Source organism: Bos javanicus, chromosome Y, assembly GCF_032452875.1.
Source record: "Bos javanicus breed banteng chromosome Y, ARS-OSU_banteng_1.0, whole genome shotgun sequence".
NCBI lineage: Eukaryota > Metazoa > Chordata > Mammalia > Artiodactyla > Bovidae > Bos > Bos javanicus.
The window spans coordinates 1,766,455-1,778,510 of NC_083898.1; the positions used below are offsets into that span (position 1 = coordinate 1,766,455).

General features: G+C 40.3%; 1 pseudogene; it reads left to right on the forward strand.

Annotated features, from left to right (window-relative positions):
• LOC133243792 (ubiquitin-like modifier-activating enzyme 1) overlaps positions 1 to 12,056 on the forward strand; it is a 69,042-nt pseudogene that overhangs the window by 29,613 nt on the left and 27,373 nt on the right.

Below are 12,056 nucleotides of genomic sequence, written 5' to 3' on the forward strand. Positions count from 1 at the left end.
TGGTAGGAGAGTAATTTGTTTTGTAGCAGAAACCTGTTGTTTTATTTTTATATTGTTTGTGGAGGGAAATATTGTTAATGCAGTGGAGTATGTGAGTCATATTTAAAAGTATAGATTTAGTAGTGCTGTGATTGTTATAAGGGTGGGTAGGATCATATTGTCATTTTTTGTCATTTCTTAGATGATTATTCATTTTGGTATAAATCTTGATATTGGGGGGAGTCCATCTATTGATAGGAGGGTGATGAGAAATAGGACGGTCATGACAGGTGCTATATTTCATGTGTGTGATAGTGATGGGGTGGTGGTGGTTGAGTTGGCTATAAATAGTGTAAATATAGTAGAGGTTATAATAATATAAATAATTATCTCTTCAAGAAAATTAGAGATACCATGGGAATATTTCATGCAAAGATGGGCTCGATAAAGGACAGAAATGATATGGACCTAACAGAAGCGAAGATATCAAGAAGAGGTGGCAAGAATACACAGAAGAACTGTACAAAAAGATCTTCACCACCCAGATAATCACGATGATGTGATCACTGGCCTAGAGCCAGATATCCTGGAATGTGAAGTCAAGTGGGCCTTAGAAAGCATCACTACAAACAAAGCTAGTGGAGGTGATGGAATTCCAGTTGAGCTATTTCAAATCCTGAAAGATGATGCTGTGAAAGTGCTGCACTCAATATGCCAGCAAATTTGGAAAACTCATCAGTGGCCACAGGACTGAAAAAGGTCAGTTTTCATTCCAATCCCCAAGAAAGGCAATGCCAAAGAATGCTCAAACTACCGCAAAATTGCACTCATCTCACACGCTAGTAAAGTAAGGCTCAAAATTCTCCAAGCCAGGCTTCAGTAATATGTGAACCATGAACTTCCCGATGTTCAGGCTGGTTTTAGAAAAGGCAGAGGAAACAGAGATCAAATTTCCAACATCCACTGGATCATGGAAAAAGCAAAAGAGTTCCAGAAAAACAAAAACAAAAACATCTATTTCTGCTTTATTGACTATGCCAAAGCCTTTGACTGTGTGGATCACAATAAACTGTGGAAAATTCTGAAAGAGATGGGAATAACAAACCACCTGATCTGCCTCTTGAGAAATCTGTATGCAGGTCAGGAAGCAACAGTTAGAATTGGACATGGAACAACAGACTGGTTCCAAATAGGAAAAGGAGTACGTCAAGGCTGTATATTGTCACCCTGCTTATTTAACTTATATGCAGAGTACATTATGAGAAACACTGGACTGGAAGAAGCATAAGCTGGAATCAAATGATATGCCAGGAGAAATATCAATAACCTCAGATATGCAGATGACACCACCCTTATGGCAGAAAGTGAAGAGGAACTCAAAAGACTCTTGATGAAAGTGAAAAAGGAGAGTGAAAAAGTTGGCTTAGAGCTCAACATTCAGAAAACGAAGACCATGGTATCTGGTCCCATCACTTCATGGGAAATAGATGGGGAAACAGTGTCAGACTTTATTTTTGGGGGCTCCAAAATCACTGCAGAGGTGACTGCAGCCATGAAATTAAAAGACACTCCTTGGAAGGAAAGTTATGACTAACCTAAATAGCATATTCAAAAGCAGCGACATTACTTTGCCAACAAAGTTTCATCTAGTCTAGGCTATGGTTTTTCCTGTGGTCATGTATGAATGTGAGAGTTGGACTGTGAAGAAGGCTGAGCGCCGAAGAAGTGATGCTTTTGAATTGTGGTGTTGGAAAAGACTCTTGAGAGTCCCTTGGACTGCACGGAGATCCAACCAATCCTTTCTAAAGGAGATAAGTCCTGGATGTTCTTTGGAAGAAATGATTCTAAAGCTGAAACTCCAGTACTTTGGCCACCTCATGCAAAGAGTTGACTCATTGGAAAAGACTCTGATGCTGGAAGGGATTGGGGGCAGGAGGAGAAGGGGATGACAGAGAATGAGATGGCTGCATTGCTTCACAGACTCGATGGATTTGAGTTTGAGTAAACTTCAGGAGTTGATGATGGACAGAGAGGCCTGGCCTGTTGCAATTCATGGGGTCGCAAACAGTCAGACGCAACTGAGCAACTGAACTGTTGTACAGGTATTTTTTTTTTTAGGTATATTTAGTTCTAAGTATTTTATTATTTTCATTGGAATGGTGAATGGGATTGTGTCTTTAATTTACTTTCTGTTTTTTCAAGTAAAACCAGAACCTATAAAAATCCTTGAGGAAAACATAGGCAAAACACTCTCTGACATAAATCGCACCAGGATCTTCAATGATCCACCTTCCTGAATAATGGAAATAAAAGCAAAAACAAAACAAATGGGACCTAATTAAACTTAAAAGCTTTTGCAAAACGAAGGAAACTATAAGCAAGGTGAAAAGACAGCCTTCAGAATGGGAGAAAATAATAACAAATGAAGTAATTGACAACAAATTAATCTCAAAAAGATACAAGCAACTCCTGCAGCTTAATTCCAGAAAAATAAGTCACCTGATTAAAAAATGGACCAAAGAACTAAACAGATATTTCTCCAAAGAATACATGCAGATGGCTAACAAACACATGAAAAGATGTTTAACATCACTCATTATCAGAGAAATGCAAATCAAAACCACAATGAAAAATCATTTCATGTCGGTCAGAATAGCTGCTATCCAAAAGTTTACAAACAATAAATGCTGGAAAGAATGTGGAGAAAAAGGAACGCTCTTACACTCTTGGTGGGAATGCAAACTAGTACAGCAACTATGGAGAACAGTGTGGAGATTCCTTAAAAAAAAAAAAAAAAACTGAAAATAGGACTGCCATATGACCCAGCAATCCCACTACTGGGAATACACACTAAGGAAACCAGAATTGAAAGAGACACTTGTACCCCAATGGTCATCGCAGCACTGTTTATAATAGCCAGGATGTGGAAGCAAGCTAGATGTCCATCAACAGATGAATGATAAAAAAAAAAAACGTGGTACATATACATGTTGGATTATTACTCAGCCAAATGAATACATTTGAATAAGTTTTAGTGAGGTGGATGCAACTGGAGCCTATTATACATAGTGAAGTAAGCCAGAAAGAAAAACACCAATACAGTATACTAACGCATATATATGGAATTTAGAAAGAGGGTAAGGATAACCCAATACGTGAGACAACAAAAGAGACACAGATGTATACAACAATCATTTGGACTCTGTGGGGGAAGGTCCACAGAGCTTCTATGAGGGTGGGATGATTTGAGAAAATAGCACTGACACATGCATATTACCATATGTGAAACAGATCGCCAGTCTAGTTTCAATGCATGAAACAGGGTACTCAGAGCTGGTGCACTGGGATTACGCAGAGGGATGGGATGGGGAGGGAGATGGGAGGGAGGCTCAGGATGGGGAATACATGTACACCCATGGCTGACTTATGTCAGTGTATGGGAAAAAAAAAACACTACAATATTGTAAAGTAATTAGCCTCCAATTAAAATAAATTAATTAACAAAAAACATTTTCTGTTTTCTCATTGTTTTGTATATGAATGCAAGGGTTTTATCTGTATTAATTTATATCCTGAAACATTGAGATATTAATTAATTAGCTCTAGTTGTTTTCTGGTGATGTGTTTAGGGTTTTCTATGTAATGGATCATGTCTGTGGCAAACCGTGAGACTTTTACTTCTTCTCTTCCAATCTGGGTTCCTTTTATTCCTTTATTTATTTTTCTTCTCTGTTGGCTGTGACTAGGACTACCAAAACTATGATGAATAGTAGTGATGAAAACAGACATCTTTGTCTTGTTACTGTTTTAGAGGAAAATTTTTCAATTTTTCACCATTGAGGAAAATGTTTGCTGTGGGTTTGTTGTATGTGGCTTTTATTATGTTGGAATATGTTCCTTCTCTACCTGCTTCCTGGAGGGTTTTTATATCACAGGTGGATGTTGAATTTTGTCAAAGGCTTGCCTGCCTCCATTGAGATAATCATATGGTTTTTAATGGTGTATCACACTGATAGATTTGTGATGTTGAAGAATCCTGGCATCCCTGGGATAAAGCCCACTTGGCCATGTTGTCTGATCTTTAAAATATGTTGCATTTTGTTTACTGAAATTTTGTTGAGGATTTTAGCACTTATGTTCATCAGTGATATTGGCCTGTAGTTTTCTATTTCTATAGCATCTTTGTCTGGTTTTAGTATTACAGTGATGGTGGCCTTGTAAAATGAGTTTTGGAGTTAACCTTTCTCTGTAGTTTTCTGGAAGAGTATACTCGGGATATATGTTAGCTTTTCTTTAGATTTTTGATAAAATTCATCTGTGAAGCCATTTGGTCCTGGGCTTTTGTTAGTTGGAAGGTTTTTTGTTACAGCTTTGATTTTTATGCTTGTGATGGGTCTGTTAAGATTTTCTATGTCTTCCTGGTTCAGTTTTGGAAAATTATACTTTTCTAAGAATTTCTCCATTTTCTCCAACCTGTCCATTTTTTAGCATATAATTGCTCATAGTAGTTTCTTATGATCTTTTGTATTTCTGTGTTGTCTGTTGTGATTTCTCCATTTTCAATTCTAATTTATTTATTTGATTCTTTTACCATTTTTTCCTTGATGAGTCTGGCTAATTTTTGTCTATTTTATTTATCGTCTCAAAGAACTAACTTTAAGCCTTTGTGACTTTTGCAATAGTCTCCCTTTTTTCTTTTTCATTGATTTCTACTAGGACTTTTATGATTTCTTTCCTTCTACACATTTTGCAATAAACAAAGTTTATTTGTTTCAGGATGGTGGGATGTAGGGAGCCACCTTAGGCATTACTGACAAAATGGAGGCTTGGTCCCCAGCCCCCTCTCCTCATTCTGCAGGCATGGGTCCTGGGATGAAGGAGTTAGGCCTTGTAATTCTGATTTGTCTTTTCCTCTCCCTGGCTGAGTTGACTGAAAAGGAATATTAAGGTGCCTATTGTTCTTGAGAAGAGCATAAGTTGTGCTCAGAAAATAATTCATAAAGTTAATCATTGACATTTGTTCAAGGACTTTTACAAAAGGGTGTTCTAGGATGAGCACATAGGCTGTGTAGCTTGAGGCCATGGGAGGGATTGATATCTGAAGCCTATTTATGAGGAGAATGTTTATGGCAAAAGGAGTTTACTGAATTTAGGGCTTAGAAATAATTAAAATAGTTAGAAGTTAAAGATTTAAGAAATGTTGTAAAGTTAGCATATTTTACTATAGCTTATAGAAGTTAGGAATTTTTAGAGACACTATAGCTAGAAGCCTTTTTAAGAGGCTCTTAAAAAGTGACATCATTGAGCTCAGGATGTTAGGGGCAAACAGGATTTAGGAAGATAAGTAGTAAACTGAGGAGTGTAGCATTAGCTACAATGTAATCACAAGTTAACTATAGGACACATTAGCGGAGGTAGATAATAGATGATAAGGGTGATTCCAAGAGAATCACTGAAGCAAGAATTCTGTTTGAGGAACAACAATGATTTATGGAGATAATAAATCTGGAAGAAGGGGAACTGAAAATGTCAAACCTCTGGTCTAATGTTTTTGTAAAAGTATAAAAGAGAATCTTAAACTTGGAATGAATAGGCAGACCACAGAAAACTGAGAGGCTGTCTCATTGCTGACACCGTTCATCTTTTCAGGTTGAATCCCTGGTTGCTGGAGTTGGACTCTGGCAGTGGGAGACATGTACATGTTTGGCAATTCATGTAGATATATGGCAAAGGCCACCACAATATTGTGAAGTAAACAGCCTCCGATTAAAATAAATTTTACAAAAAGGAATAATAAAGATCTAACGTTTTTAGTAAATTAAAAAGTGTTTATATTAAAAATATATGAGGTACCATTTCACACCAGTCAGAATGGCTGCGATCCAAAAGTCTACAAATAATAAATGCTGGAGAGGGTGTGGAGAAAAGGGAACCCTCTTACACTGTTGGTGGGAATGCAAACTAGTACAGCCACTATGGAGAACAGTGTGGAGATTCCTTAAAAAACTGGAAATATAACTGCCTTATGATCCAGCAACCCCACTGCTGGGCATACACACTGAGGAAACCAGAAGGGAAAGAGACACGTGTACCCCAATGTTCATCGCAGCACTGTTTATAATAGCCAAGACATGGAAGCAACCTAGATGTCCATCAGCAGATGAATGGATAAGAAAGCTGTGGTACATATACACAATGGAGTATTACTCAGCCATTAAAAAGAATACATTTGAATCAGTTCTAATGAGGTGGATGAAACTGGAGCCTATTATACAGAGTGAAGTAAGCCAGAAGGAAAAACATAAATACAGTATTCTAACGCATATATATGGAATTTAGAAAGATGATAACAATAACCCGGTGTACGAGACAGCAAAAGAGACACTGATGTATAGAACAGTCTTATGGACTCTGTGGGAGAGGGAGAGGGTGGGAAGATTTGGGAGAATGGCAATGAAACATGTAAAATATCATGTAGGAAACGAGTTGCCAGTCCAGGTTCGATGCATGATGCTGGATGCTTGGGGCTGGTGCACTGGGACGGCCCAGAGGGATGGTATGGGGAGGGAGGAGGGAGGAGGGTTCGGGATGGGGAACACATGTATACCTGTGGCGGATTCATTTTGATATTTGGCAAAACTAATACAATTATGTAAAGTTTAAAAATAAAATAAAATTAGAGAAAAAATATATGTATATCTTGTAATTTCTTTGGGACTGTTGTGGGCAGCATGGAGTCAGTTCAGTGTCATAGAGTTACTTGTTCCAGCTAGTGCTTGTTCTCAAGTTCTATAGGTGTCTGTGAAAGACACAATCTCCAGTATTAAATGCAGGCTTTTAATCTCTTGCACTTTTCACTTCCAGAGTCCTCCTCCATTGTTAATTTTGACTTCTTCTGTTCACAAATCTCTTCAGTGTTTAATTTCTGCCATGACACAATGGGGTAAATGAAGGAAAGTTACATAGCTCAAAATACCCTGGAGTTAAAACTTCCTTCCAGGTCCTCCCCATCATTCTATGCAAAACAAAGAACTCTCTCAACCAAAGAAGAAATAGACATTAACGTTTATTATGCCCAGCTCTCCACTGGTCCAGCCTCTGGCCTATCTTCAACATTCCTTGCCCCAGCTGCTTAAGAGATAACTACTCCAAACAACTCTGGAGAAGAGCAGGCCCCCTTAAGACAGTAACTTTCCACATATATGCCTATATATACATACTCTTTTCATGGTTAAGCGCAGCAGCTTGTTTATCTGACTGCTGCCCCTTTTCACTTCATTAAAGGTGATCTGTTTCTGTAAAGTGCTAGTCGGGGTCTTTTTCTGAACCTTGCCTCCTCTAAATCCCTTACCTTATAATAAAGGTGGCCATTTACTTAGGCTAACTTGTTCAGTTGTGTTTTGGGGAGGGAGGGACGTGTCAAATACCACTGGCACGTGTGGGGAGTGCTCACAGTGGACGGCCAACACTGGGTTTGCCACAGCCTTAATGGACTGTACTTCCCGGATCTGCACGGCTCAGTCTCCAGGGTGTTCTGCACAGTCACCGTCTCAAGTGGGCCCTGCTTTTCATGCAGTTCCCAGGACTATGTCTCTCAGGTTTTCAGGTGCTCTGCTTGGGTACAGACCCAGATGGGCTGTGCAATGTGTGCCCTTCCCAGGTTTGAGCAGTGCAAGTGACAAGGTGCTCTGTGAGTGTACTATCCAATGTGCACCATGCATCTTATTTACATGCCTGGTCAAGCTGCCCACTTTCCCAGGTGCACTGAGAGGACACAGTCCCAAGTGTGTCATGTGTTTCCTTTGGGGAGCTGATATCAGGCTGTGGTACTCCTGGCTGATGTCAAATCATCCAGGATCCCAGGCAAATGTTGTTAGCAATTGGGAGCCTTTTCACAATTTGGTGGAAGATGCAGCCTTTGGGGTCAACATTGCAGGAACCCCTTGCCTTCCAGCTTTGGCTGTCACTCTTCTGACTCTCTGTCTTTGAGAAGGGAGGTCCCTATATGTCAGGCAGCTGGCTTACTCTCCTTTGGTATTTCCTCAATCCTTTGTTCTGTGATTGTGCCAGGGATTAGAGCCTTTAGTGGGAAAAGTCTTCTTCTTCTTTGTCTCTCTGGCAATCCCAAGGTTTGGATTGCTTTCTCACATTATTTCCCTCAGATTGTCCTCCAGGCATTCAAACCAGTCCTTACCATAAGGATCGATGATGCAGCCCGTGCCTCCTTGCCCAGCCTCCTTTCACTGGTAGCAGACACAAGCATTCTGGCCACTTCTCTGCTGGTCATTACACCTAGACGCATATTCTGTGAGCTTTGCCCCACTTCTTGTTATATTGCCCTCTGAGATTCCAAAACTCTCCACAGACATGCATACGAGAGGGTTACCTACTGTGTGGAAACTTCTCCTCCTTCATGACTCCCTCCTCAGAGCAAGTCTCCATTCATGAGTATTTTTTCTCTGTTTTTGTCTTTTATATTTTGTCCTACCTAATTCTGAAGAGATTCAGCTGCCTTTCTGGGTGCCTGATGTCTTCTTGTTTAGAAGTTGTTTTGTGGCAGTTCCTCAGCATTCAAATGATCTTTTGATGAATTTTGGGGGAGAAAGTGGTCTCCCCATCCTATTCCTCTGCCATCTTAGGACCACCCCCATAATATTCTTTTATGATTGTATTTCTGTGTTGCTTGTTGTAATTTCTCCATTTCCATTTCTAATTTTATTGATTTGAGTCTTCTCCTCCTACCTCTCTTTTTTATTGAAGAGTCTGGCTGGGGATTTGTCTATTGTGTTTATCTATGCAAATAAATATTTTTAGTTTTATTGATTTTTCTGTTATCTCCTTCATTTCTTTCTAGCAACACTGTTTTGTGTGTGTGTGTGTGTGTGTGTGTGTATGGGATTCTCTTTCTATTTGTTTTGGATGTAAAGTTAGGTGTTCCATTTGATTTTTTGCCTGGATGATCCATCCATTGATTTGAGTGGGGCATTAAAGTCTGTCACTATTATTGTGTTACTTTCAATTTTCCTTTTATGGGGTTGTTAACATTTTCCTTATGTATTGAGGTGCTTCTGTGTTGAGTGCATATATAATTATAATTGTTATATCTTCTTTTTGGATTGATCCCTTGATCATTATGTAGGGTCCTTCTTTGTATTTTATAATGATCTTTATTTTGAAGTTTGTTTTAACTGATATGAGTATCTCCTTCACTTTCCAGGTACAAGTCACTCAATCTCACAGGAAGCACACAGTTCCAGGTTGGCCATAGGTCTCATCAACCTCCCAGGTCCAAGCCACTTAGGTTTCTGGGTGTTCCCTGGGGTGGAACAATCCCAGGTGGGCCATGCATCTCAGGAGATCTGGTTGGAGGCTGTGATACTCCTGGAAGATGGGAACACTCAAGGATCTCCTGAAGAAGTGATTTGTGACTAGCAGCCGGCTCACACTTAGAGGTAGATGCTGTCTCTTGGGCCTAGATTAGCAGAGGTCCTCACATTCTGCATCTGGCTGCCACACATCTGCCTCTCTGCCCCCTCAGTGGACCTAAGAGCACCTGTCTTGCTCTCCTTTGGCATTCACTAGGATGTAAACCTTTGTTTCATGAGTGTGCCAGTGTGTCTTTAAAGCTTTCCTTCAAAAAAGGTCCTTTGCTTTTGTTTGTATCTCTGGTGTTCCCACAGTTTTGGGTGTTATGTCACATTAGTCCCCTGAGAATGTACTCAGGGCATTTAATCCTGGTTCTTACTCTAAGGACTGATGATGCTGCCCACATCTCTGCAACCATCTCATATTTAGTGCTGAAAAATAAGAGTTGTGAGCAGTTACTTCACTGGTAATTGCATTTTTGTGCAGATTCTGTGGTGACTTTACCCCCCTTCAGTTATCCTGCCTTCTGACAATCCAAAGATCCCAACTGACGTACCTGTGAGTGGGTTTCCTATTGTGTAGAATCTACTCTTCCTTCAAGGTTCCCTCCACAGGATGGGTCTCCGTCCATAAGTCCTTTGTCTCTTTTTGTGTTTATCTTTCATCCTACTTCATTAGGAAGATATTGGTGTGCCTTTCTGTGTATCTAGGGTTCTCAATCAGCATTCAGAAGTTGTTTTGTGGAAGTTGCTCCATATGCAGATGATCTTTTAATGTATTTATGGACTTCCTGTACTATTTGTCTATCATCTTGGGACCACCTCAGGCATGCTTCAAATGCTGAGCTGGTGCTTTAAGAACATGTGCCACATCTCCTGAGCTTTCATTCTACAGCATAGCTCCCATCACTAACAAGCATGTGGTCTAGGGCTGACATGGCAAGCTATGGGGATGGCACTCTGGACCTGTGTCTGACCACTACTGAGTCTGAATCTGAGTACAAGTGCTGAAAATACTGAATTTACAGTATGTAGCACAGCACCCTTCCTGACACTATTGTGCTTGCACTTTAGAGCAGGCTGTCTGAAAACACCCAACTGGTTCCTGGAAAGATATAGCCAGACACTACTGAGCCTGCATTCTAGAGCACGGTCCCATCACTATGTAGCCCATGCACTACAGCAGAATGGCTAAAACTCCTCAGTTGCATTCTGGAACATGGGACTTTCTACTACTGAACTTGCATTCTACAAATGTTCCACAAGTACTGAGCCTGTGCTCTAAAACTGGCATGCCCCCAATACTTTTCTTGACTTCTAGAGCCTGTGTCTTGCAAACGCTAAAGCACTGCTTTAGATAAACAGTGCTGTAATCACTGAGCTTCCCAGAGCATGCCTGAACCCACATTTAATACCACACCTACCTCCACAATGGATGCTGTGCTCTAAAAACTATGAAGACACAGGGAGTAAGCCCAAACTGCAGACTATGTGTGCTACACATATTAATTTCCCTTTGCATCATGCATCTCAACACTAATGAATCCTGGCACTAAAATATACATGCTGCAATGACTGAGATACACACTGGTGCACATTGTCACACCATGAGTGAGTTTCACAGTAAGCAAGTTTACTGCAACTATTCAGCCCATGCTCTAAAATATGCATTCACAACCTCTGTTGTCACACTCTGGAGCACATATTTCATAACTACTGAGACTGTGCTTTGGAACACAGATGCTGCAACTACTGAGTTTCCACTATGAACAACACATTCCACCACTAATGAAATAGTAGTCTAGAGAAGATATGTCCAAGCTACTAACCTTGTACACTGGAGAACCGATCGCAACATTACTGAATCTGAATATTAAACACATGTGCTGCCACTTTTGACCATGTTTCTAGAGAAAGCATATGAAGTTACAGTTTTTGCACTCTGGAGCATGTGTTCCATCACAACTGAGACTGAGCTCTGCAAAACACATTCTCCAACTTCTGAACTTGAATCATGGAGCACATGTCCCACCATTACTCAACTTGTACTCCTGAACTTGCATATGAGGCTCACATTCTGCCACTACTGAGCAGGTTTTCTAGCAGGCATTATACCAATACTGAACCTGATTTCTATAGCATCTCTGAGTACTACTTAGCCCAAGTGAACAGCATGTATTCATCAAAACTACTGAGCTTCCTCTGCACCATGTGCCACACAATTATGCAGTTGCAGTCTGAATCATGTTTCTTATAGCCACTGTATCTCAGATTATTGCAGTACTTTTACTGCAACTAATGAGTTGGCATTCTGGAGAATATAAACAGCCACTACTAAGTGCATGCTCTTGTGCATGCATCTGGCCCCTAAGGAGCCTGTGTAACAGGAATGATGCTGCTACTGAACTTGTAATCTGGAGCCTCTGTTCTGCAATTAGTATGCCTGTGACCTTAAGCACTGTGCTACAACATTGTTGTCTGGAGCATTCCTCTAGTGTTCATTTGTTTGTATTCCAAAGGACAAGTCCTGCCTCTCCTAAACCTGTGCTCTTGGTAGACATGAACAAGCATCTGAACTTTCACCATGGAATGTTTTCCCCACAGCTTAAGAACTCGAATTCTGAAGTACCCAGATGAAAATTTGCTGCTATGAGCCATTAATGATGCTAGGATTCTTGGCCTCTGAAAGAGAGAAATTCAATCTGGGGCCAG